This window comes from Urocitellus parryii, chromosome 8 (assembly GCF_045843805.1).
Source record: "Urocitellus parryii isolate mUroPar1 chromosome 8, mUroPar1.hap1, whole genome shotgun sequence".
In the NCBI taxonomy this organism is placed as follows: Eukaryota; Metazoa; Chordata; class Mammalia; order Rodentia; family Sciuridae; genus Urocitellus; species Urocitellus parryii.
Genome location: NC_135538.1, coordinates 44,337,261 through 44,365,140, shown reverse-complemented (window position 1 = coordinate 44,365,140; position 27,880 = coordinate 44,337,261). Strand labels below are relative to the sequence as shown.

The 27,880-nt window shown below is 37.8% G+C and overlaps 1 protein-coding gene across 2 annotated transcripts in view; it reads right to left on the bottom strand.

Moving 5' to 3' along the window:
* Cep85l (centrosomal protein 85L) overlaps positions 1-25,831 on the bottom strand; it is a 216,661-nt gene extending 190,830 nt beyond the window's left edge. Inside the window, exon 1 of one of the 2 annotated variants that reach the window (XM_077802191.1) lies at positions 25,778-25,831. The gene's annotated coding sequence lies outside the window, so the exon portion shown is untranslated. The remainder of the gene's footprint in view (positions 1-25,777) is intronic. The other variant, XM_077802192.1, reaches the window with a different exon arrangement.
* Between the last annotated feature and the right edge of the window lie 2,049 nt (positions 25,832-27,880).

Here is a 27,880-nt window from a genome sequence, read left to right as displayed (position 1 = left end):
CATGCACTTAGGTTGTCTCTATATCTTGGTGCTTATGAATAATGCTGCAATGAATGAAGGAGTACAGATACCTCTTTAAAAGATAGATTTCAATTCCTTTGGTTATATACTCAAAAGTAGGATTACTGAAGCATATGATAATTCTATTTTTAGTTTTTAAACTAATTTTCTTACTTACTGTTTGGCTATACTAATTATATTCCCACTAAAAGTACACCAGGGTTCCTTTTATTCCCCGTTCTCATGAGCACTTGTTATCTTTCACCCTTTTATTGTAGCCATTCTAATTGGTGTAAGATGATATATCATTATGGTTTTAATTTGCAATCCCTGATGATTAGAGATGTTGAACATTTCCTCACACGTCTGTTGATCATTTGCATGTCTTTATTTGAGAAATGTCTGTTAGCTTGAAATATGTTGCTTGGAGAACTGTGGAGTCTCTCTACTCTGTATTTTATTTCAGTAGAGCATTATGTCATGATCCTGGAAATCTGGGTTTTCTCACATATGTTGTTTGCCAGGGAAGGTGGCTTTGGACAAATCATTTAGCCTCTTAAGCCTCAAGTTCTTCATCAGATTAAAAAAATAAGGGAGAAGAAAAGAGAAAGGAAAAGTTTGAACCAGATGGTTTTAAGCACAGTTGCTTTAAGCATTAGATATGGTCCAAGAGAGAAATAGGAGGGAAGGCATAAAATCTAGACAGGGGAGATGATGGAACCATTTAATGAGAGTGGGCTGAAGAGGGGGTGGGGATATACAGGCAATCTTGCCACTGTCCATAGTGCTTAACCATCATTTTTGTGTCTGAATGCCATTTGGAGGAGTCAGAAATTGCTTTCATAAGCAATATGGAGATCTGACCATTTTAGAGCAGAACAGTGACACCCTAAGCTCTTTCACAACTATGAATTTAACTACCACATATATGCTGACAATTCCCTAACCTTTATCTCTAGCATTGACCTTGCTTTTGTTATCTTAATGCATAATTTTAACCATCTGCCAAGCATCACCTGATCTTACTGCATTGACCTGGCCAAAGTAAACTTGTCATATTTATTGATGACCCTGCTTCTTCCCCTATATTTTCTATTTTGATTAGTGGCACCAAAATTTATTCTCTGTGCCAAGCCAAAAACATAGGACACTTAGATGATTTAACCATGCCCACCACCTATAATTAACTAATCACCAGATCCTCCTGATATTGCTTTAAATACATATTGCATTCATCTCTTTTCTCCACCCCATGGTCACTGCCTCTATTTACATTCAAACATTTATTGCTTGGATGATTATAGCATCCTTTTAATTAATCTCCTTCTCTTGGATTTTGCCCCTGTACACTTATACATACAATTAAGTTGTTTCCTTGCTAAACACCTTCTCTGGCTCTATTTGATTACAGCACAAAATCCAAGTTACATAGAATGAAACTTCATCCTAAAACAATATTTATTAGGGAATTCCCCATGGATCAAAACCTGTGAAAGAATGGAGGAGGCTGGGGTGGGCAGAGGTACAAGTTGAGCTGTGATCCAGCCCCAACAAAGGCCTCTCAGCCCACCGCATATGTAGCTCTATAGCTGGAATGGCCATCCAGAGTTGTTCCAGGTTGGACCAAGTGGGCCAGGGATTCATGGATCATGCATTGGATGCAATATATCTCTGAAAGGAAGTATGGCTTTTGACAATACTATGTTTTGCAGATTATTTTCTGGCAGCACACGCAAAAGCTAGATAAACAAGTCCTTCATTTCAAAAGGTAGAATTGAACAGCATTATCAGGAATTCTACCACACACTTGTCTATCTCTACACATCCTCCTCGGCTCAGGAACTCTGGACTTATTTTATCATAGCACATATCACACTTTCTTTTTTTCCCTCCTTACTACTCTATATTCCACATTAGACTGTGAAATCTGTGCAATAAATCCTGTAAGGATGTAAATTGTTGTTACATCCTTAATGCTTAAAACAACAAGTCACCAGACAAATGAGCCATTAAGCCAATGAATGTGTATTTCATTTCTCCCCATTCTTTATTCTCTGGTGGACCAGTCAAACCAAACTGCTTGCACTTCCCAGAATTTCACAAGACTTCCTTTGAATCCACGTTTTTGCATTTGCTCTTCTTTTGAATTGAAATGCTTTTGTCTGACATGATCACCAGCTGAGTGTCTACTTTTCTTTCAAGAATCAGCTCCATTGTCACTTTTGAAAAACTTTTTCCCAGGCACAATCCCAATCCTCATCCTCTGCTTTCCACAGAACGTTTTTGTATCAACTCTCACACTCCTGCTCTAATTTACATGTCAGCACTCTTTCTGGTGGTACAATACCTTCAGCAGTATCCATTTTTGTTTCCTTAACACTTGAAGGGGATTGGGTCACACAGTTAACAACAACAACAACAAAAATATGACAATGATGAAAAGTGTAAGTCACACACTCCAGGAATATTATTTTGAGAATGGATTAAAAAGGGAGTTGTAAGAGAAAATTATTAGGTTATACACAAGGCATGTGGCTGTGGATTCTGAATTGAATATAGCTTCTTATTCCCCCCCAAAAATTCATTTTTTCCATGTGCAAGATGAAGAACAGAATAACAGCCTTAGTATAAGATGGTTGTTTTGCCTGGCATATGATATATCATGTCAATTTATGTCTTATTCAATTCCATCATAAAAGCATCAAAATCAAATGCCTTCAGGGGGTCACAAAAATTACCTGAATGTGCGGTGAGCCAGTGGAGAACTAAGAGTCCATTGGATATATATTTAATTCAATTTAAATCTTGTGGTCATCAGACAGAATGAAGACATGGGCTTGATGTGGCCTGCAAACCACCTGTCTACACATTTTGAAATCTCATTTTCTAAACTACATTGGAACAGAGCAGAGAGAGATATGGACAACATTTTCATACTTGCAGAAAAAGAGGTACTTTGCATATTTCTAATTAGAAGTAAAATTCTTTCTGAAGTAGTTTCATAATGCAACAGGAAAGTAGATCAGAATTTCACTGGCATAGATAACACTTGGCACTCTTTGGCACTACTCTTTTTTTTTCCCCCAAGTTTATTTTCTTCCTAAAAACTAATGCAAGCTCTGTATAAAATATTTAGAAAATAGAGAAAATAAAAAGTTAGGAGGTAATCTATCAAATTTCTATCCAAGGAGCAAAACTCTACCAGAATATTAGTTTATGAGTCAGGTACTAGGAGAGATTGTGAAATGGTCATGCATACTCAGAACTAGGTAGCAGATAGGAAAGAAAATAGTTTGCTCCTGAAGAGTCTGGTTTCTGTAAAAACTTATGATCCAACAAAGCTAATAAAGATGTCTGAGATGACTCTAAAATGCCTGACTAAAACCAGATGTCCACAGCATAGGACCAGATGAGGAGGAGTTTACCGCTGCGTTGTTGTTGAAATGGAACTTGGTTCTGTATCCACAATAGAACTATTGTGCATATGACATTTGCTTTGAGTAATGAATACTGGATTGACAGTACACAAGAGCTTTTGAGTCCAGTCCATAAAGAACTTTCACTGGTTGCCAGTGTCTTACCAGTAATTCAACATAGAAAACTACAGTTCTTGACCTTAAAAAACTGAATGCAGTCAATGTTAAAATTGAAAGATGTAGATACCTCTTGAGAAGAAAATTACAATTAACAGAGCCATGGTTTGTTTTTTTTTAATTTTTAAATCAGGAACCGTGTTGTGGTTTTATTTAGAGCATTTGGTGCCGAGGTATTCTCTGGCTCATCTGTAAAATAGTGAGGGAGACAGGAGTTAAGAAAGAAGGAATTAGGTAGGTCAGAATACTAATTATCAGGGATCTGGAATAAAAAGAAACTCCACGTGTTCATTATGAATAGTAATCAGACCCAATGTTAATATTTTCAAGAAAAAGACTTAACAGATTTCAAAATAGCTCAAGTTGCTGAATTTTTATATTCTTGCAATTTTTCTTTTAATAGTACTTTGTATATCCCTTAAAATTTTCCTGCAACATAACTGGTATATTTGGGGACAGAATTTTAAGAATATCTCAGATGAGGGATTAGAAAATTTAATCCAGCCAGGTGCAGTGGTGTATGCCTATAATCCCAGCAGCTTGGGAGGCTGAGGCAAGAGGATTGCAAGTTTAAAACCAGCCTCAGCAAAAGCTGAGTTGCTAAGCAACTCAGTGAAACCCTTTCTCTAAATAAAATACAAAATAAGGCTGGGTATGGGGCTCAGTGGTCAAGTGCTCCTGAGTTCAATTCCTGGTACAAAAAAAAAAAAGATTCAATCCATTATAAATATGTTTCAAATATAGATCAAACTTACTTTAATATAAAAACTGCATTGAACTTTTTTTTGGCAGTACTGGGAATTGAACCCAGGGACATGGTATCACTGATACCAGGGTACACCTACAACTCTTATTTTTCACTTTGAGACAGGGTCTCACTAAGTTCAACCTCCCACATCACAGAGGTTATAGTCATACACCATCATGCCTGTCTCTGTATTTCACTTAACACCATGTTGCTTTAAAATGTTTTTATCTACATTAATATTCACTTCAAAATTTTTGCTCTTAGGAAAACAAAAACAATCAAGGAAGAATATTGTATTGAATCTAAGAGTTTAGATAACAAAACCAAGCAGCTTTTCTTTCAAGCTAAATATCATAAACTGACTTAATAAGTCTTTCACTTCATAGTCACAGCAGTTTCTAAACACAGGTTTACTAATTCATTAATTCCTTTTATTCCTTTTACTTCCCAGCCATGGGTTATACTAGACACTGAACCCAGGTTATACTAGACACTGGAATTCGGAAACATGGGCTCTCTGTAGGTACACACAGGCTTCCCCTCCAGGGTCCGTAGTTTAATTCCATAAAGAAATTTTAAAGAAGGGATGTTTCACCATGGATTAAGGAAACATGTAATTTGTCATCTAAAGCACAAGGAGCACAGTGTCTCTTCTCTACTGCTAAATTAGCCATATTTTCTTACGTTTCAGATAAGTGAAATTTCAAACAATATGTCCTAAAACTACCAGCTAGAATAAAAAATCCTCCTGTCTCCTCAACACACACACACACACACACACACACACACACACACACACACACACTTGGCTTGCTCTAAAGTGTTGCTCTTAAGTAGCAAGTAATTCGTACCAAAATGCTATTTTTAGAGTTCAGTGTTCCAATACAGAAACATGTCTAGGATGTGGATCTAGAAATTTATGTCTTTCTTTTAAGTTCCAGAGTGCTAATAATAACCACAGTGAATACAAGGAAAACAACAGAACAATCAAAACTGGGCAATATTGCCTGGATTTGAAAGAGTACCAGTTTTTATCAGGCATTAAGATTAAGGAAGTTGGAGCCATCAAGTCACTACTAAGAGAAGTTATAGACTAGTTCTTCCTGGAGGCCTCCAAGGAGCCATTGATCCTGAATCACAAAAGTATGCAAATTTCTGAAGAACGCAGGCAAGATGATTTTGAGAGATCTCATACTATGACTACAAAAATCTGATAACTACTTTTTAATATAGTGCATTGTGGTTTTGCCATTTAAGATGGCAGCAATTTCATCAGACAGCTTTCTTTGGGGAAGACATCCAAACCAGTGTCTGGGGAGGAATCTAACCTTTTTCATGCCAAGGTGGTGGAGTTTTCTTCCTGCCTTTGAACATTTTTATGAAAGGATCTGAACTGTATACATTTCTATATGAAACCCTTTTTGCCTTTTACTAGATCCATTGCACGGAATCATTTGGCCCAGGAGGACAGGAAAAGTAACTTTCCCCAAGGCAGACTGCAACCAATCTTCCTTTTACTTCCTCAACTCCGACAGTAATGCTGGTAAATCGTTGCAGCATCCTGGTGAGTTTGACAATGATCACACTTTCTGGTCAACATATGGTGACAGATCAATGTCCATCCGTAGATTCAGTTTTTTTCTTACTGAAATAAGAAGGGATGTATCTGGGTGTAGTCTTCTACAGCTGCCTAGTTTCATAACCCTTATACTAGTTAATTAAAGGGCAGGATTCAAAAACATAATCAACTCAGTAAATGCCCTAAACTTAATCAGCTGTTTCTTGCAAATGTCAGCTGCAGAGTAAAGAGGCATTTGTTGGCTCATAGGCTGCTCCACACTGGAAAAGGATCTTTCTAAAAACTGAGCTCTGTTTTGAGGGAGCCTATGTGGAGGACCCAAAGCAACCTATTTTGCCAAAGTTCCCTTTTGCCTTGCCAAACGGTCTTTCCTTTCAAAACACAGAGTGGAAAACAAATGTTTAACTTTTAGTAATAACAAATTCTTTTTGTTTAGTTTTCCCCAATGATTTCATATCTATACTAAACATCCATCCCAAAGGATTTACACAGGAAGTGGAGACCAAAGCTAAAACAAACTCACACCCTTTAAAAAAAAAAAAAACAGCAATTAAAAATCAAAACATCAAACAAAACCCTTTCTACTGAGATATAGTTCCCCTAGACTACATTTATAAATTTCACCCTACTTCTATATGGAATTTTTGCTCCTCATGATTTTTGGTTCTCATTATTGGGGTTTTAACAAGCATGTGTAAAGCTTAAAGATATTTTGAAAAATATCTGTAAAAAATATCAAAAAATTAAGAGTGTACTCATAATGAAGGAAATGAAGCCTAAGTATTGTTTCTTCCTGTACTTATCTGCTGAAGTCTGGCTGGGCACACAATCATGAGCCACTCACAGCTTTGTAGATTCAAACAGCAATTCTTTATTCCCGAACTCCCACCGGCCCTCTACAAACACGTTCTGGGGAAATCCAGGTTCTGCTGCAAAATTCACGTACTCCACCAGGCTTTGAATCCCAAAACCTTTACTAAATCCCACGAGAACTCAACGGGAACTCAGGCAGCAGGATACGCCCTATTCCCAGCAGGAATAACCTTAAACCTGGAACCGCCCTAAACCCAGATTGTTCTAAACCAGGAACGCCCTAAACCCAAGGAGCGGGATACTCCCTAAAACCTGATCCGCCCTAATCCAGTAGGATCCTCCTTAAACCCGGATCCACCCTGGTCCTTGAGCAGGGTCACCTTTCTCAAGCATACATGCAATGTCACAGTGAATGTCCAAGGCAAGTCCATTTCCACGAGTCCTTCCTCTAAGCAACATGGGGTACGCTGGCAAGGAAATTTCGATGCGTCATTCCTACTTGGCAATGGCCCTCAGCACTTATCCCAATAGGGCTGAAGTTTCTTCATACCTCTGAATGGCATGTCTGTGTGTATCCATCTCCCTTAAGATAGGACTCATAGTAACCCACAGCCTCATAAATCATATAGCAGGGCATTATAATGTACATGTTTCCTTTCAGCTGATTTTAATGGAATTTAAAATCTCACTCTTCTACATTTTTGAAACTAAGAAATCAATATGCTTGAGGATAAACATATTTTGGTTTTGAGTTGTTTTAGCTTTTTGGCTATGATGAACAATACTGCTAAGAACACTTGTGTGGTCTTTGTGTGGACGCCTACATGCATTTTATGCAAATTGTTGGCCAAGAGATCTATCTGTTCATAGAACATACAAAGACTTAGGCATCTTCTGCTCTACAACTACAAGGACCACAACTGCATGAACACACTTCCCACACAGCAGCCACAGTGGACTTTTAAGACAGAATATAGGATCACATCCCTCTTCTGATAACATTTCCCAGGAGCTTCCCATCACACTGAGAATGAAGCCTTTATTCTTTGACATAGCCTGCAGGTTACATTTCATTTTACCTCTTACCATTTCTCTTCTCCTGTTCAACTTCACTTGTATTGAGCTTTTTGCTCCTCAAACATTAGGGCTTATTTTAACCTCAGGGCTCTTAGGTTATTCCTTTAGCCTGCAATACCCTTTCCTAATGTTCTTTGGGCTGATTCTCATTCAGTTATCTCCAGAAATGTCATTCATGTAGAGAAGTCTTCAGTGAGTGCCCTATCTAAAGTAGCAGCCATGTTTTTCTATTACTTTACCTTGCTCTGTTTGCCAACTCAAATTCTGAAACTACTTATTGTTTACTATCCCCCAACCAGAGTACTATCTAAAGACATGTATATCAATCTTTTTTAATAAATTTCCAGCACCTAGCATGAGATGTTTCTTTAATTTTTCAAATTAATGTACAAATTAAAAGCAGAATTAGCTGAGCATGGTGGTGCATGCCTGAAATCCCAGCAACTTGGGAAGCTGAGGCAGGAGGATTGACAAGTTCAAAGCCAGGCTCAGCTATTTAGTGAGACCCTGTCAAACAAACACATAAATAAATAAATAGGGCTGGGGATGTGGCTCAGTGATTAACCACCCCTGTGTTCAATCCCTGGTACCAATAAATAAATAAACAAATAAATAAATAAAGCAGAATTATCCCTTCTTTTTAATATTTCTATGCTCTACCTCTAGAATCTCCAAAAAATCAGTTAGATCATGCTATGAATTCAGTGTGAATTGCTAAGTCAAGTGCACCACAGGTCAAACAATGATAAGTCATGTGCCTGATTTGGTCCTCAAGTATGTTTGTTTGATGTAGAAGATAACTGGGACCACATAGCTAATATTTTCACTCACTTCTGTTTTACTTGCAGCTTCAGTGGAGAGTTCCTGCTTTAGTTGGCTTATCACCACTGTGAACAAAATATCTGACAGGAACAATTTAGAAGAAAAGTTTATTTTGGCTCACGATTTCAGAGGTTCAGTCTATGGTTGGCCAAATTCATAGCCCTGGGTCAGAGGTGATGCAGAACATTGTGGCAGAAAGGTGTGACCAAAGAAAGCAGCTCAGACATGGCAACCAGAAAGCAGACAGAGGGCTCTGCTTACCAAGGACAAAGTATAAACAACAAAGGCACATCCCAGTGACCTACTTTCTTCAGCCACAATTTACCTGCCTATAGTTATCACTCGGTTAATCCATATCAGTGGATTAATCCACTGAGTTCCCATCTCTCATAAGCTAATAATTTTACCTCTGAAAATTCTTTTTTTTTTTTTAGAGAGAGTGAGAGAGGAGAGAGAGAGAGAGAGAGAGAGAGAGAGAGAGAGAGAGAGAGAGAGAATTTTTAATATTTATTTTATTTAGTTCTCGCGGACACAACATCTTTGTTGGTATGTGGTGCTGAGGATCGAACCCGGGCCGCACGCATGCCAGGCGAGTGCGCTACCGCTTGAGCCACATCCCCAGCCCTCTGAAAATTCTTGCATTGCCTCATACATGAGCTTGTGGGGGGACATCACATATCTAAACCATAACAGTTGTCCTAAGAGCTCAAGTTCACCTTCTCATTGACAATATACCACCTCTCACAGGTACAGAATTATTTCTGTTTTCTGCCTCGGGGCATCTCCTATATTCTGAAATCAGTAATGTGAGTATGGTAGTGGAGAGAGATGCTCTTCAGGGCCATTATGTACCCTAGGACAAATGTCAGTCATCAACCAACATGGAAGCCGTGTTTCATCCACTCTTTTTTCAAACAGAAAGTTTTGGAAGACATTTATACTTCCCAGATGTTCCAGGAAAAATAAGTCCCGTTACCTTTAGCAGAGATTTAGATAAGATCCTTTGGATTGCCTTCTCTTCTCCTGATTCTCTCTACTCCCTTACTTTTGGTTCTTGGAATCACGTCCCAATCCCATGACCTGAAGCCACATCTTTGTCTTCTCCTCTGCTCTCAGAGGAAGCCAGATTAGATCTATGACTTGCAGTTTTAGAAAAATGTAAATAGGGGGCTGGAGATGTGGCTCAGCGGTAGTGCGCTCGCCTGGCATGCGTGCGGCCCGGGTTCGATCCTCAGCACCACATACCAACAAAGATGTTGTGTCTGCCGAGAACTAAAAAATAAATATTAAAAAAAAAAAATTCTCTCTCTCTCTCTCTCCCCTCTCTCACTCTCTCTTTAAAAAAAAAAAAAAAAAAAAAAAAGAAAAATGTAAATAATCTGAATTTAAGGCTCAAACTATTTCATATTAAATTCTGGGTTTTCAAATTTATACCATAGTATTCTGTAAGTAAGTTCATATATCATAAATTTTATGGCTGTTATTTGCTAAGGAAACTTACAATTCATATATATAGACATTAGCTTGTTTTCAAACCTTCAACCTTCAGTTGTTAATAGGTCATTTCGGCTGTTCTGTGAGGAACTGACCTCTTAGGAGTGGAAGGATATAGGGAGCTATTTCTATTACTGAATGTGCCCACCCCCCCACAAAAAAAAATTAAGGAGTTCTTCACTTCATTAGATTTCCTGTGGAATGGAAAATCAAGCAACTAGTAACCACAGTGCTAAAATGAACAATAGATCAGTGCGGTGTGAGTATACCTTCTTTCTTACTAACACAGCTCAAATGTATGGTTTCAAGGCTAAGGCAATTGTAACATGTGAACAACAAAGGAATCAGATTTTTTTTTTTGAAGTCCCAAGAGTACAACTCATTCATTGGAGTATTTGTAATTAATGAATTACAATAGTGATACATTTTTCTCACCTTTGCACACTATGTTTGCTTTTAAGAGCACACCCTTTATCTTTCCACCTTCAGTAGAGTCACCTAATTGTGGTTCTTGTCCCAAGTGTAGCTATATCTCCTTATCCCCTGCTTCTGATTTGTTAAGTTTACTTAAAAGCAACTTTTTATGTCTGAAGTGACACTAGCATTTGATCTTATTTAGAATAGAGACTTGCCTGCTATTTTGGAGACCATTTTCTATGCCTGTGATGATACAATGCATCACTTTGCTATGCCTGAACCAATCTTGTAACTTGGGATTCCCAATTCTGTGTCTGGCATGTAAACCCTATCAAGGTACCATGCCTCACTGTAACCCTAATACTCTCCTGCTCTTTTGGACCTCTATCTTCAGAATGAATGTTGAGTATACCACATTATATCCAAATCTGTTAAGTTTTGAATGCACTAAAGTTTTTCTTTCAGGAAATACCTGTATGCTCCCTGGTGGGACTGTTAATCTCAAGGCATCATTTTCCCCTTGCTTAGTAGTTGGTAAATTTAAATTTCATATTAAAATTATCCAGGCTGGCCAATTTACAGTAGTCTACCCATCAATTCCAGAATTGGTTCAGGGATACAGACTAGGTCAATCATAGTCATGTTTTGTAATTTTCTTCAAAACCACTAGGAAGAGGTTAAATCGTTTTCTTTTTATTAAGATTGCTATTTAACATAATTCCAAAACTTCCGGTGACCATTTTGCCAAAATGTGAGGCATTTTCCAAGAAAATTGACTTATTAGAAGGGAAAATGAAGGATAAATATGAAAAAAGGAGACATAAACAACAATAAAGAGATAAAACAGGATAGGCAGAATTAATATTGTCAAAATGACCATACTACCAAAAGCATTATACAGACTTAATGCAATTCTGATCAAAATCCCAATGACATTTCTCATATAAATTGAAAAACCAGTCATGAAATTCATCTGGAAAAATAAGAGACCCAGAATAGCTAAAGCAGGAGAGTGAAGCAGATGGCATCACTATACAAGACCTTAAACATCTGAACAAAAACAGCATGGTATTGACACCAAAGTAGACTGGTAGGCCAATGTACAGAATAGAGGACACAGAGACTAACCCATATAATTACAGTTATCTTACATTAGACAAAGGTGCCAAAAATATGCATTGGAGAAAAGATAGCCTCTTCAACAAATGGTGCTAGGAAAACTAGAAATCCATATGCAACAAAATGAAATTAAACTCTTATCTTTCACCATGCACAAAACTCAACTCAAAGTGGATCAAAGACCTATGAATAAAACCAGAAACCCTGCATCTAATAGAATAAAAAGTAGGCTGAAATCTCCATCATATCAGATTAGGCCCCAACTTCCTTAATAAGATTCCTATAATGCCAAAATTAATAAATGGAATGGATTCAAACTAAAAAGCTTCTTCTCTTTAAAAGAAACAATCAATTAGATGAATAGAGAGCCTACATCCTGGGAGAAAATCTTTACCCCTCACACATCAGATAGAGCACTAATCTCAAGGGTATATAAAGAACTCAAAAAGCTAAACACCAAAATAACAAATAACCCAATCAATAAATGGGCCAAGGACCTGAACAGACACTTCTCAAAAGATGATATACAATCAATCAACAAATACATGAAAAAATGTTCTTCATCTCTAGCAATTAGAGAAATGGAAATCGAAACTACTCTAAAATTTCATCTCACTCCAGTCAGAATGGCAGCTATTATGAAGACAAACAACAATAAGTGTTGGTGAGGATGCGGGAAAAAAAAGTAAACTCATACACTATTGGTGGGACTGCAAATTGGTACAGCCCATATGGAAAGCAGTATGGAGATTCCTTGGAAAACTTGAAATGGAACCACCATTTGACCCAGCTATCCCACTTGGTCTATACCCAAAGGACTTAAAAATAGCATTAAAAATAGCATACTATAGGGACACAGCCATATCAATGTTTATAGCAGCACAATTCACAATAGCTAAGCTGTGGAACCAACCTAGATTCCCATCAGTGGATGAATGGATAAAAAAAAAAAATGTGGCATACATGCACAATGGGATATTACTCAGCAATAAAAGGGAATAAAATCATGACATTTGCAGGTAAATGTATGGAGTTGGAGAACATAATGCTAAGTGAAGCATGCCAAAAAAAACAAATGCTGAATGTTTTCTCTGATATAAGGAGGCTGATTCTAACCTTTAGTAAAACTTAACTAGGACACTAAGGGTCTCAGTTGAACTAAATGGTGTTCAAGAAAGAGCCATGTACTCATATAAGGAGCAAAGAAATGAAAGCAGATAACCAATCTTTGCCTTCCAAAGCCAGCGGTAATACAATCATTAAAATAATCTCCAAGGATAGTATTCAGAGCTAAGAGTTGAGACTATATAGTACAATCTCCCCTACCAAGAGGAGATTCACCCTCATTCACTACTTTGAAGCATCTGGATTTTGTTTCTTCAAGAAAATAATTTATTTATTACACCAATTACATGAAAGCATAAAACTAGATGTCTGAAGTGAAAAAAAAAAAAATAAACCTTCCGAATAGAAAAGGCAACAATGCCCAGGTTCTTTAACAGACCTATTAAAACTTCCCACTACACTCCTAGGCTCATAGTACAGTTGGCAGTGAGCTGTACCACTACAGAGGAAATAAGATAAAGTGAAGCTACCTTGATAGTAGGGGGCATGTGGGACTTTTGCTGGAGGCAGGGATAGAAATCATTAGAAAAAAATATCCATTAAAGTTTGAACTTTGGCTTTTTTGTACATTAGTGCATCCTTAGTACACATGCTAGATTCATGCCAAGCTCATGGGATACCAAATTGTGAGGTTAAGGCTATTTAAACCCTTTTAATTCTCTTTGGATTGGGTCTAACAAATAGGCATAAACAGATTCTGAAGGTGGGAATCATGTGTCCCCAATTGTTGAGATGAGGTGGAAGGAAAACAGAGACCTCTACCTGAGATGATTGGAAAAACAGCTGAAATTACTACATTCCATTCAATGCCAGTTCAATGTTAAATTTTTAAATCCTTGTAAGAAAAAGGGTTTCTCTTATTTGCCCCTCTAGAGCAATAACAAGCCGGGTCTAGCACCACAAACAACATGGAAGGCATTGCCTTTCTTTTCCATTTCTAAATCTGAGATTTGGTTTTCATAGAGTCAAATATTTTTTAAAAAATTTCTATACTTTGAAAAAGAGATGTTTTCTTCTTTAATTATTTGTGTACCAGCTGGAGATTGACCCAAACAATATTACTAGTAGGTGGAAAAACATTTGTCTTCCTAACTTTTAATATCATCAAAAAGTAAAACTTCTAAAAATAGTGTTATTGCTACAAAATGCAATTTTTTCTTTTAGAACAACATCTCATAATTTGATACAGAAGATCAATGTCAACCAGGAAGCTCACTGCAAATAATACAACTTGGCTCTGCTCAATTTGGTCAGAAAAGAGAGTTATTGGAAATATATTGGTTAGCTCAAAAAATTGTCAAAGATAACAACCTTGCTCAGAGGCAGTGCATCTGGGAATACAACCAAAATTACATCACAATACTGGTCCTGTGTAGACATTGCTACTGCTGCCACTTAGTGTCAGATAGGGTCAGCTTTCACAGTTGACATTGTTGATGCTATACCTTGGCTACTACTGTGGATGTGGCTGACTATGCTATCCTTGAGGTGTTCCCTCTTCTTATTTGCAAAATTTGCTCCCAATTCAAAGTCCATTGTTTGAGTCTAGAGCATATGCCCATATTCTAAGGTAACCTGGAAAGCAAATACCCAACATTTTGTGTTTCTGCAGGGAGTAGTGAGCTCTGACTTATAAGATGAGGAACTGCCCAAACAGAAGCAAGAAAACAACCTAAGACCACTATAGTCCACACTTTTGCTTGCCCAGCTACATATATTCTTTACTTAAGTTAACTCAGTATGTCTGCCCAATATTCTTCAGATATATCTTAAACAGCAAAACATACTCCCCAAAGAAAAACTAAAATGTAATTTATTACTGCATCCAGTTTCAAGTTCAAAACCTTGATTTCTATTCACTTTCTAGTTCTGACTTAAATCCATTGTGATATAAACTATGGATTACATTGTTCAAGTTCATTACCACCACTCAATATAAAAGAATGGAGAGGGGGCTGGGATGTGGCTCAAGCGGTAGCGCGCTCGCCTGGCATGCGTGCGGCCCGGGTTCGATCCTCAGCACCACATACAAACAAAGATGTTGTGTCTGCCAAAAAATAAAATATAAAAAAAAAAAAGAATGGAGAGGAAGAAGAAATTTTCAAACTAGTTAAAATATAAATATGAATCATACTTTTCCAATATATATATATATATATATTTCCTTATAATTTACCATGTGTGGAATCAGTCAATGGAACAACATCTGAGTGGCAATTATGGAATTGTATTTTCATTGACTTTTAAAAATATTTTTCTTTTAACCTGTGCAATAGAGTAATATATGATGGAAATTGGATCTAAAAACATCTAAAATACGTAAGAAGTATGAAGTGAAAATTCTAAGTGAAAAGCAGGAATCACATCATAGTGCAGTAGGTGGTGTGTATGTGAAGTGTGTACACTTGTGTGTGTGTGCGTAAACACTAGTACATAAGTGTACATCTTATGATTTATGGCCTTGTAGAGTCAATGAAATAGTACATAACAAAAAAGTAGGAGTATATACTATGTATAGTATATCTTTATGCAATGATTAAAAATTTGTAGTTGTTATAGTGATAGATTCCTTACTTTACCACTCATTTGAAGTTCCCATTTCTTCCAGGACTCACCCTCAGTTGGTCAGTGTTTTTTGCCTGGTAGAGTGGTCCAGATCTTTATTCCTGAGGAATAAGAGCCCAATAGCTGGTCCTGTGTATGGAGGGTTCTTTTAGTCTTTCATTACGGAGAAATAAGCAATAGAGCTTATAGCCTGTGTCTTACCGTGTGTCCATTAACCAGAAACAGAAGCAATTTTTGAGATAAATGGCCATCTTGTGGCACTGTCCTAAAGAAATGTGATTGTTTCATATGACAGGGTGGAAGGTGTCCTAAGGGACCCTCTTTGTTCCATTCATACTCTTTCCTTTCCCTAATCTTTACAAGCAACCCCATTTACTCTCTATAGACAGTGTCAATTATTTAAGTAAACAGCATAATGCATTCTTTCCTATTTATTGAGTGATAAGAGGATACAAACATGGCCAAATGACATTTTCAGTTTCATACTTTGGTAAAAACATTCTTCTCTTTAAAATACCAGGGTTTTTAGTTACATGGATGAGAAGGAAATATAAATATAAAATATGTGGTAAACTACTGCAACTGGATCATTTGAAGCAATAATGGGAGATATTCTACAACTTGATTGGTAGGTATATTGTACTTATGGGGTCAAGGAGTTGGTTGATATTTAAGAGTAGGGGTTCTCATACTTCAGTGTGCATCAGAATTTTCTGGAGGGCTTAAACATTGATTGCTATGCCCATCCCAAGACTTTCCAGTTCAAAGTCTCTAGGACTTGGCCATATAATTTGCATTTCTAACAGGTACCCAGGTAATGCTGAAAATCTTGGTCTTGGGATTACGTTTTGAAAACCATTGGTTCAGAAACTATGTTGCTTTCTATGGAACAGAATCCCAATTTTATAATTTGTCTCAGAGCCACCTCTTTCTGCTTAATTGACATATGGTAAGTCATAAGAATAAGCTTTACTGCTTATTCCACTAGAAAATGGGTTTTCAGATCAGAAGCAATGTTTGCAAGATACCATACTGGTGTGTGAGTAGGGGAAATTTATAATTTGTCATTCAAACTGGAACACTTTTGAGAGTAATTGTGCTATTAATCATACCAGAACAATGGCAATAAACTAGGACTCTCTTGAGCAAATTGGAATGATCACACAGTGTGTAAGATATTTAATATGCCCAGGATGATTATACTAGCAAGTTTCAGGAAGGAATGTTAGTCAGAAAAAGAAAATTCAAACCCCTCAAAAATTTCTGGTAGAGTGAGGACAAATTTCTGTCTTTTCTATGATTATAGATATATAAATTAACCTGCCGCCCTACAGCTGACTGGCTGCTACCTTTGGGTATAATATCATATCAAAAGTTCAAGATTCACTGTTGCTTATAGCAAAGTTGGACATTCACTTTGCTTATAGCAAAGTTGGACATACAGCAATGACAGTCAGCGCTGGTGGTGGAAGGTCCATATCACGGAGTCTATGCATAATCTATATCTGTTTCTATGGAAACTTTTGTTCATAAGCCCACAGAGTGAACATGGGGATAGATGGAGAAGGACACTGACTAACATGTGCAAGGTGAATCATCTTCTCCACCTGCTTATTGAATCTCTTCCACCAGAAGGTTATTTATTGAGTGTTATAGACTTTTGGCTGCAAAGAAATTAAAACCCTGGATAGTTGGTATAAACAATAAAGCATTTACTATTTCACATGTATTATGGTAGCTTAAGAGTTAGTTGATTAGATGGTTCAGCAGCTGCATCAAGGATCCAGGTTCTTTCCATCTTTTTGATTTGCCATCCCAAACATATCACCTTGACTTATTTCATGGTTGTAAGAAAGCCACAGCTATTCTAAACAACACCTCTTCACACACTACATCTAGAGGCTGTAGAAGGGGTGATTCCTATTTTTACTGTGATAAAGAAACTCATGGAAATAATTCCACAGTAAACTTCCTCAAACATCTCATTGGCCAAAATGGGGTCTCATGGCCCTTTATAAGTCAACCACTCATAAGGAGAATAGAACCACCAGAAATACCTAGATTCATTGCTAGGGCAGGGACATAGTCATTCCACCCTCTAGCATGCATGAAATTACAGGGAAGATCTTGGCTACCTATACAAAACTGAAGTTCTATTCACAAGAAAGAATAATGGCTATTAGATTGACAATGTAATGAAAATGTCTTTATATCAAGGGCCCATTTTGTTTGTGCATGCAAATACTTCTCAGACCCACTTGTTACCAGTCCTCTCTGGTCTTGTTCTTTCTGCTTCCATCACAACCTAATTAAACCATTTGTTACTGTCTATTAGGCTGTATATTTCCAGGAAAAGGCAAGATGATATGCCATGCAAAGTTCTAACCCACTGGGAGAATTTTACTTCTCCACTTTCACTTTGGTGGGACTGAATGGAACTGAATGGACTATCACAATATATTTTGTGAGTTTATTTTTTATTGTGCCCACTCACTATTCAAAGATAAAGCTGTGCTAAAATTTTCTTTTTCTCCCATTAACCAAAGTAGATAATAGAGAATTATTTACAAAAGTATACTTGTTGGTATTGGAGAGGTGGCAGTGTGGCATGACCGGGAATACTAGGAAGATGAGCCATCAGCACATGAAACTTGAGCTCTAAGGACCTGCTCAGATGCACTCACTTATATGCTATTTCCACTTGGATGCCTCTGACTATGTAACTGGGTAGATCAGGTAACTTTCAGTTCATGATAAACAGCTTGCATTTCATGGTCACCTGGTTACCTTCAGGTCCCAGTAGCAAATCAAGTGCTATTCCTCCAAAGAATAATGACTGCTCACTAAAGAAGGTATAGCTTTGCTCTAAAACCCTGATGTTTTTTCTCTGAACCTCATAATCAGTCTTTTCACAGACTCATTTAAATTTGAGAACCACTGGTCCCACTAGGTCCTAAGGGACAAGTGGGACATTTCCAGCCTGGACCAGCTGCACAGCCTTCCTCTGAGCCCTACTTAAAGTTGTCAACTTTTCAAGTTACTTAGGAGAAAGAGCTGAGGATCCTACAAAATGTGGTATATGTTGCTTCTAAAATCCAAAGAGCAATATCAATCATAAGACATTTTTATAGAGGCAGGAAACCAATAATAATAATAATAATAATAATAATAATAATAATAACAACAATAATAATACAATTTAAGCTCTAATGTAGTTTAAATGGGAAAAATGGGTAAAAATAGTAATATGTGCACTTCTTTAAGTACATCTTTTGATTCATCTGTGCCTTCCAAAGCAGGTTGACACTTTCCGAATCTGGTAGATTAAATTGGTTACAGTCTTGTTTGCAATTCCTTCCATCAAGACATTAAGCCTATTTTTTTTCTCATGCTTTAAATTTGCACTGGTCTTGTTACTTGCTTTGAACAGAATGCTGCAGAAGTGACATTTTATGACTTATAAACAGGCCTCAAGAGGCCTGAGCAGCTTCTGCTCTGCCCTTTTGGGGTCTCTACACTAAAGAAGCCTGAGCCCATCTGCTGGAGAGACCAAGAAGAGGAGAATTGTGGTACCCAGGTCCTTAACCTCAGATTGCTTGCAACTGCAAGTAAACCCAATCAATTCCATCTGAAGCAGGACGAGTCACCTCATCTGAGTCCTACATGAATTGCTGCCCCAAGAACTATGAACGATAAAAGGCTGTTATTTCAGACTTGTAAGTTTTGAGGCAAGTTTCATGCTGTGATAGATAATGGATGCACCAAACCTTTCACAACTATCATTGTTCCCTCACCTCTTTCTGTTTTATCTGCTGAAAAACAAAACTAAATTTTAGAACTGTATGGGAGGTGATAACCTAAGTAACTTCTTACACCCCTATGAAATGTGATATGACAGCCCAGAGCAGAGATTGGGAAAATGCCATTCCAGTCCTGAGTACTACAATACCTAATGAGTCCGTACTCCATGCCCTTGTAGGATGCCTTGTGGTAGGAGGCACTTTAGGCTGAGGGTTGTTTGGGGTACGGATAGTGAAGATGGAGAGGTGAAGGTTCCGTTAATAAGCAAATCCCTGAAACAGTGAAATAAAATTTAAAATATGCATCTAATTTTATTTTTGTCTCATTATTCCTAATAAGTCTATCATGTTCTATTGATCTGTGTTTCATTAGATACCTCATGTACATAATTATGAAAAAAATTGTGCATATGATAAGCAAATGTTCAAATTTTAAATATTTACACATGATAAGGATCAAAACATGTGGAGGCTGGGCCAGGAAGCATGTTTGCCCTTTTAGGAGACAAATATAGAAGAGAACTGTACCTGCCATGGAATATAAATAAACTCATGCATGCCTACAAGATATCATGTAACCACCATACAAAGACACTGGGAAGATCTCAAGGCACATCTATCCATAGTAAATATTTATTGACCTGCTCTGTGCTATGACCCTGTAATAATCTGTTTGGAAAAATCAAAGATGGAATTAGAAGTTTTCTTGCCTAAAGTATATCCAGTTCTCTTGGGGTTTCCCTTTTGGGTCAGACCTGATGTAGTGGTCTAAAAATCTTAAAGTTATTTTAGGGTCACTCAAAGGGTTTATACCTATTATAAAATGTTATAAAAATATCCCTGTAGCTACCCTGCCTCCTGAGTCATTCTCTGAGTGGCCTAATGAGACTTAAGTGGTGTGGAGTTTGTTCTGGCCATCTTGCTCCAGGTCCACCCTGGTGTGACCTCAAACACCAGGAAAGAGCCCAGTTTCAAGTGGAGTGTTCTCTGTACTAGGGCACTTTATCCCACCATCTGCCTGGCAGCTTCCACTGCAGATGTTCTTACCCTGATGGCTATTTTCACCTTTCTTTCAGCTACTTTTTTTTTCCCAACTATTTTTAATTCACAGTCTTTTGGCTTTTAAATACCTACCACATCCATTTTCATGTTTCCCCCTCGAAGCTCTGAGGTGCATTCTCCTCTTAACCTCTCTCACCGCCACATATGCTTTCCTCCCTTTCATATTTTCCCCATTCATGCATTCCCTGCTGTCCTATTTTTCTTTGTTCAATTCAGAATATCAGCCAGAAGCTTCCCTGTTGCTAAGAAACCACATCACCCACACACACCCTTTTCCACTCTCATTTCTTCTTCTGATATTAAAAAAAAAAAAAGAAAATGAAGGGTGCTGCTGTTCTCTTTCATACCCCGGGGATGTGCCCCCTTTCACATCTGTCTCCTCTCATTAGATTTTTGGCTTCTTGATTTATTGATAACTTGCCCCAGGCTGTGAGATACAGCACAAAATGCCCTTTGAGCTACACAAATTATGAAAGCCAGGAAGAAATATAATTCCTACCAAAGAAACAATGAAAGAGAAAATACTTAAAATTTAGTTTTGAGGCCTGGCATGGGCTCATTCAGGGCTCTTGTATAGATCTCTGAATCAAATCCAGCCCTCCCCAGTAAGAGGCTTCCATTAAGGATCAAGTTAGCTGACAGGTCCCTCTTAACAGACCTTCATCTTGTCAAGTTGTGAGGAAGCTGCTAACAGCATGTTGAGTGTGGTCTACACAAACTAAAGGATAAAAACAATACAGAAATTCATTGTGCTGTTTTCCAAATCTAAGTCCTTTTCCAGGCATCAATCTGACATGGCGCTTGTGTCGGAGGCATAATTGGAGGTGTGGCAGCCCGTCTCACAACATGTTCTTAATGGATTCCAAGTCTGCTGGCACGCTTTAATACTTTAATGGGAATGGTAGCTACCATATGTCCAAACACTAGGGCAGAGGAACAGATACCACAAGATTTGAAGAAATCTCCTTTCACCCTTGCAATACCATAAATAATTTCCCTCCCTGGTGTGAATTCTTTCTCTGTCTTTGTGCATGGATGCCATGCCTGAGAGGCCTTCCCTGCTAAGCCTGCCCCCACACAGTTGCTCTCAGCTCTTTGCCCACTGTTAGCACTGCACTAATTGGGCGGCGTTAGGAGTCCCTTGGCTGATAGTATCCCAGCCTTTCAAGTACATATGTTTGCTGGCTTCTGAGTACTGCTCTCTGTGAAAGAAGGACTCAGAGCCTGCATGTAACAAGTGATCAATAAACTGCCTTAAATGTAATCAGAGAACACAGATATTCAGATAAGGAGGATATTTTAGTTTCATTTTCTGGAGAGGAGAAGGAACAGTTGTTTTCTTCATGTGAAGAATCAAGTTCATCAGCAAAGTAACAGAAATGAAACATGTACTTTCAGACAGAGTATTTCAGACAGTAGAGAAAAAGGTCCAGAACTTTTTTTTTTTTTTTTGTCAGAATCCACTGATATTCTGAAAGTGGAATCCCTGTGAGACTGAAACCCACTCCAAGGTATTCTAAGAATGCCTGACCAGAACTACAACTGGCAAATTATCACTATTTTCCTTCTAGAATCCAGCCCCTAGGAGATGTTAGGTCTTCTGAGAGGTTCAGAAAGTTCTAACAGGATTTGACAGTTTTTATCTCAACTATTGAAACATGTATATGATCTTCCTGGGATTTATATTTGATGTCCTGCTTATTGTAAACAACTGAGAATGATATAAAATGTCTACTTTCAGGTTCACTTCGCATTCTCTTGAGGTTGGTCAACATTGCCAAGTTATGCTAATTTCTTTTCTTTCATATTTATTTATAATTAATTCTTTTTTGTCTTCCATCCCATGCTATCAATATGGTCTATAGTCTCATAGTGCTTCCTCTCACTGAAAACAGTGGCATCCATCCCAGAAAACAGACTAATCTTCCACCTGAAACCTCTACTGGTAATATAACCAGTGCCCTAGAGGCCTCTCATTTTTCTTGGCCTCTCAGAGCAAATAACTCCTCCTCCTTTCTACCTACAACCTCCGTCAGCCCCTCCTCCCCTGGGTCTGCTTCACTCTGAATCCTATAGGTCAATGTTTTTCTCTCCATCACAATCCCCTGTTCTCCCAGCTCTCAGTTAGCGACTCTTCACACCCCCTGCAGATTTCTGCTTGGTGAGTGGTGTCCAGGCATTCTTTCCCTCTTAGTTTCCCTTCTCTCGTTGCTCCTTTTTCTCCTATTTGAGCACCCAGGACCCATCATCACCTCTCTCTTAGTATCTTAATCCCCTTGCCCCTCATTGGCCTGACAAATCCCCATCTTTGAATGAAATCATCTTTATGGCCTCCTGTGTATACCCAGGCCATTGAGGTCTCCTGGAAAGACAGTGCAGCTCTGCCATGGATGATCTTCCAACCCCACGTCACAAAGCATGGGTTCCTCCGGGCTACTCAGCCACCCTCCTGTATTTCACTGTCATATTCCTCCTTACCTACTTTTTCAAAGCTTCATTCATTCACTCACCCACTCCCCAAGTATTTATCGAATGCCCACTTTAGCAGCAAGTGGGTCCCGAGTGATCTCTACAGAAAGGCAGGCAAGTCCTAGTCCCCAGAGTCCAGGCTGGAAGACTGAAACTGAAGCTTAAATTCTAGCAGTTAAAGCGGAGCCTCACACTCCAAAAAGCTGTAACCTTGTATATTGTTCTAGGAGATATATAAAATATCAATTTTTGCTAAAATCTAGTTATTTTCTTTTTAAATATTACAGAAGTAATGAAAACATTCTCTTTTTTAAAAAAATTCACACATTACAGAAGTACTAGGAATAAAAGTGGGCTGTCTCAACTTCCCCTTTGCCAGGCCCTCTCCCTGCATATAAGCCCTGTCAGGAACCTGACATGCATCCATACAAACCTTATTTCTGTGGGTTTAAGTTCATAAAAATATTTTCAGACATGTACATACACACCCACCCAGTGGAAACTACATAATAAATCATCTAATGGGTATGATATTAAATATTCAAAGGTGTTTCTTCCTTTAGATTGAAATAAACTTCCCTACAAAACAAATCACCTGGACCTAAACTTAAGTTTTAAATTCAGGTAGTATATATAAGCTGAGAAGAAAACTAAATGATAGAGAATGTTAAGATCCAGGAACAAGATGCAGTGAGTCAACTAATAGTTTGTAAGATTAAAGACAATAACAAAGAATTTAATTGCTGGCTTATCAGGTTGAGTGAAGATTTCAAAAAGTCATTTTGTTATATACTTTGGTAACAAATTATATTGGAAGTTAGGAAATACAACAGATAACAGCTCCAAAATGCTTTCACTGCAGACTCAGTATTTTCCTATCTGACGTGTAAACGATTTGGGGCTATTGATGTCAAGGTTTTCAAAACACATTTTAAATAATGTAGAAAGGCATACACATGGCTAATACAGATAGGATCAATAGATAATAAATCGCACCTCATGTTACTCATCAGAAATAGCTGAACCTACAGGGAACTACCCCTACTGAGCTTTCTTTTCTGCCTAGAACTAAAGTCATTTATATCCCACATTATAAAAATAAAGTGCATTTAGAATTAGACCTAGCTTTTATAATTGTTGTCTCTTTGTTGCCATGAGTCAAATAATAGTTTGTAAGATTAAAGGCAAAAAAAAAGTCACTCTCTTCCACAACGTACATATACACATAACATACTTTGGGTAGGAATTTGCATTATATATTTGAAGACTTGCTTTTTAATTTAATAATATGTTGAAATCTTTTCATGTAATACATATAGATTTATCTCATTCTTTTTAACTTCTTATTCTATTCTACATTAAAGAATTGCCATAACTTACTAAACTACTTTATGAAAGTTCTTTTTTGTTGTTGTTATTATAAACAATTCCCTAGTGATCCCATTATGCAGTTATTTTCATTTATATACCTAAGTATTTCCATAGCACACTTTAAATTGGAATTTTTAGGTTTAAAAAAAAAGCTTTGTACTTTTTTGTTTTATATATATTGAAAGAAATATAAACTTTTATGTGTCAAAATTAAACAATGGGATTTTACTTTATAGCTATTAAACCATCAAAATTTTATAAGATCAATAAAACCTGTTACTGGTGGGAATATGGGAGAGAGTTGTGAACATCTATGAAAATTTAAAATACATATAGGTTTCAACCAATGAACCTGCTAACTCTTAGACTCCAATGCCATACAAGTAGGACTTTAAAAAGAAAAAAATTAGAATACCTAAACAAAGATATTTCTGTCAACATGTTTTTTGCTTAAAATATTAGTACTAAGTCCCATATTGCCATCACTTCAGGGATGGACAAAGCACAGGCTCTACCTTCAGGTACATGCACAAGCAATTTGAGTTCACAAGAGAGGTTCTAGGGAAGTAAGCTGGGCCCAAGGTGGAGCGCCACAGAGTTCACCGAAAAGCTGATGTACATGACTACAAAATAAAGCACACTTCACATCTGGTGAAAACATAAACTTGCCATCAAACAATTGTGTTAATTAAAGTCACAGGTTCTCTGGGGTTTTTTTTGTTTGTTTTGTTCTGTTTTTTTTTTTTTTTTCTGGTACCAGGGATTGAACCCAGAGGAGTTTAAGCACTGAGCCACATCTCCAGCCCTTTTTATTTGATATTTTGAGACAGGGTCTTATTGAGTTGCTTAGGATCTAAATTGCTAAGGCTGGCCTCTAACTTGTAATCCTCTTGCCTCATCCTCCAAGTTGGGGGGAATTACAGTGTGGGCTCTAATTTTTCTAATGTTAGTAGAGCCAGAATATGAGATGCACTATGAAAAAGGGGTTTGCTTTTTCACAAACAGAATAACAGACCAAATGATGGTTTGTTTAACGCCTGGTATGGAGTACTTTCTTGAAAAGTATTTGTTGAATCAATAAGACATAAGAGCATTATAAAAGTTTAGCTCACATAAACTGGATTCAGTCAAATCTCGCCTGTTCAAGATTTCCAGGAATAAAGCATAAATTTTTTCCTTTCATCCTCCTCCTTCTCTACTTTTTCCCACTCTCCCTCCCCTTCTTCCATTCATTTCCTCCACCATTTTTCAGGAAAATGAAAGACTTCAGTAAAATTGAAATACTAAATCCTGTTAACCTCACTTTGACCCCGTTATTTCACTATTTAACAATGAAGTGAAACCACCAGCTCTTAAATAATAGACTTGAAATGCCAAAAGAGAGCGCTGAGCAATTTTAAAAGCACAAATGTTATCTAGGGGAAAAAAATGGCTAACATTAAAAACAAACAAAATAAAACATAACAGCTCATTAGAAGTTGATGATGTATGACAATCCCTTTGGTAACAGATCTCCAGAAGGGATTGCTAGCCCACAGAGGAGCAAGGGCAGCCTATCTACAAGGTCCACTTACTCTCTAACTATTGTCATTTCAGGGAAACCCATTAGCAAGGTTCTGTCACGGAAAGGCTGGGACCTCCACAGAATAATGAAAATGTTCCCAGAGTCTAAGCACTGCCTGGCATGGCTCCCATATCAACAGCAAAACAACTGCATAGCAACCTGCCTTTGGTTGGTTCCTTACTCATGGCTGCTCCAACAGAGATGACACTCCTGCTACTCCCTGTCCGCTGTGTAAAGGGTGTCAAGCAGGAATTGAGTCTATATGCCAAATTGAGGAGGGATGCAGGCTGGCATTTCCCAGAGCACGCTGTTCACCACGTGGTCCCTGGAGCACTGCCTCCTGGCTCACACAGGAGCCAGGCCTCCTCTCCCCTCCCCCACTTCCTCTCACAAAGACAACATGTAACCACCATTAGCAGGTATGTGTGTGCAAGCTCCCCACTGTCCAAGTACCCTTCAGATCCAGTGACCTGTTTTATGAATAATAGGGAAGAGTTTCCAGCCTGTTTTCTGCATTCTTAGGAGTATGCAGAGTTCACAGTAAGAGAACAGCCACTCCTACAACAAAGAAAAACCACTCTAACTGCTGCTTTGCAAGGGAGCATCTGCCATCTGTTCATGTCCTCTGGCAGTGCTGCTGATCTGGACTCCAGTAATGGCACCATCCTACCAATCCAGACCAGGGCACTTTTCCTCTGTCCCAAAGGGTGTTTCCTTGCACTTTCCCATCTGTTTCTAAGTAAGTGCAGAAAAATATTATTTATAAAATAAGACTAGCAAGTGACTCACAGCACATAAAAATAAGTCAGGGTGCAATTTGTCGTCATCTTTAACAAGAAGAAGAAGAAGAAGAAAAAAAAGTAAAATGCTCCAGAATTGGAGAAACAACTTACTTTTTCAAACCTCCTCAAGGAGCGTCTTCAAATGATAGGCAGGAAATGGACTTGTGGGGTGAAGTTAAGCTCAAGCAAACTCGAGTGGCAAGAGCACCAGCCCCATCATGCATATTCATAAGAGGCAACCTGAGCGCCTGTGTAAAACCACAGTGTGGCTGTGTTTCCTGCACATACTTTGCATCCATACTGCCAGGAAACACGGCAGCCCTGAAGAGACCCAGCACTTTGCTGGGTAACATGGTTCAGAAGAATGATCATTGTTCTTTGGAGATTTAACCCACACATCAACTAGATTTTCTCCATAGGCCTGTGACAACCCAAGAAGTGCCCATCTGTCAGGATGCCGTTTTAGAATCATTATTGTACAAGTGTGAATTTTAAGATTTTTGGCTACTAAGAAGCAAAAACGAATATGGAGGTTGACTTTCAGTAAAGGCTTTTGTATTTATTATTAATACGCTAATGAAGAAACAGGTCAGTGTGGCATACACAGGAAGATAATTGCATTCTCTATGCCGCTTCTCTTCTCGACAGATTTTCTACAAACAAAATGCCAGAGTTGGTTTCAGCTGCCAGAAAACATAAACCAAGGGCTTTGTTTCACCAGGCTTTGGAGTGCATTGGTGGTCTAGTAGTGAACATAGCTGCCTTTCAACAGGATTTGTGAAGTATGTACTGGGTTTTTCATTCATTCACTCTTACAAATATTTATTGAGTGTCACTGTGTGCCAGTTACTGTTCTAGGTACTTGGAAAACCACAACAAACAAAACAGACAAAAGTTCCTCCATCATAAGGCCAATGACCACCTGAGTGCTTCATATTACAATGCTCTTCTAGGGAGAAAGAATACTTTGTCACGTACCTATCATTGAAGGGTCTGGACATTTTTATTCAATTTCTCTCAAATATCCTCCATGATTCTATAAATGAAGAAGTTGGTATATGTGTGCCTAGGTGTGCTGTGTAAGGAAGAGAGAGGGGGAAAAAAAGCACAGAGAATAAACTGAGAGGGAGATTATCCAAAAAGTGATAAAAAGCTTTATGATCTAGTAAAGATGGAAGACACTAGTATTGGGAAACACAAAAGAATATGAGTACAGATGGAAAATCTAAGAAATACACAAAATAGTATCAAGATGTCAATTCTTCAATTTAATCTACAAATTTTATATGAAATAATAAATTTTATAATTATGATTTGAATTAAATAAGCTGATTTGAAAACATGGGGAAGAAATCTGAGAGGAGAAATGTAATAAGGAAGGAATTAGCCCTACAAGATGCTAAAATATAAAGTTTTGATAAGTAAAATAAGTGAGGTACTAGCCCATACAAAAATAGACAGACAATGGAACTGATTTAAA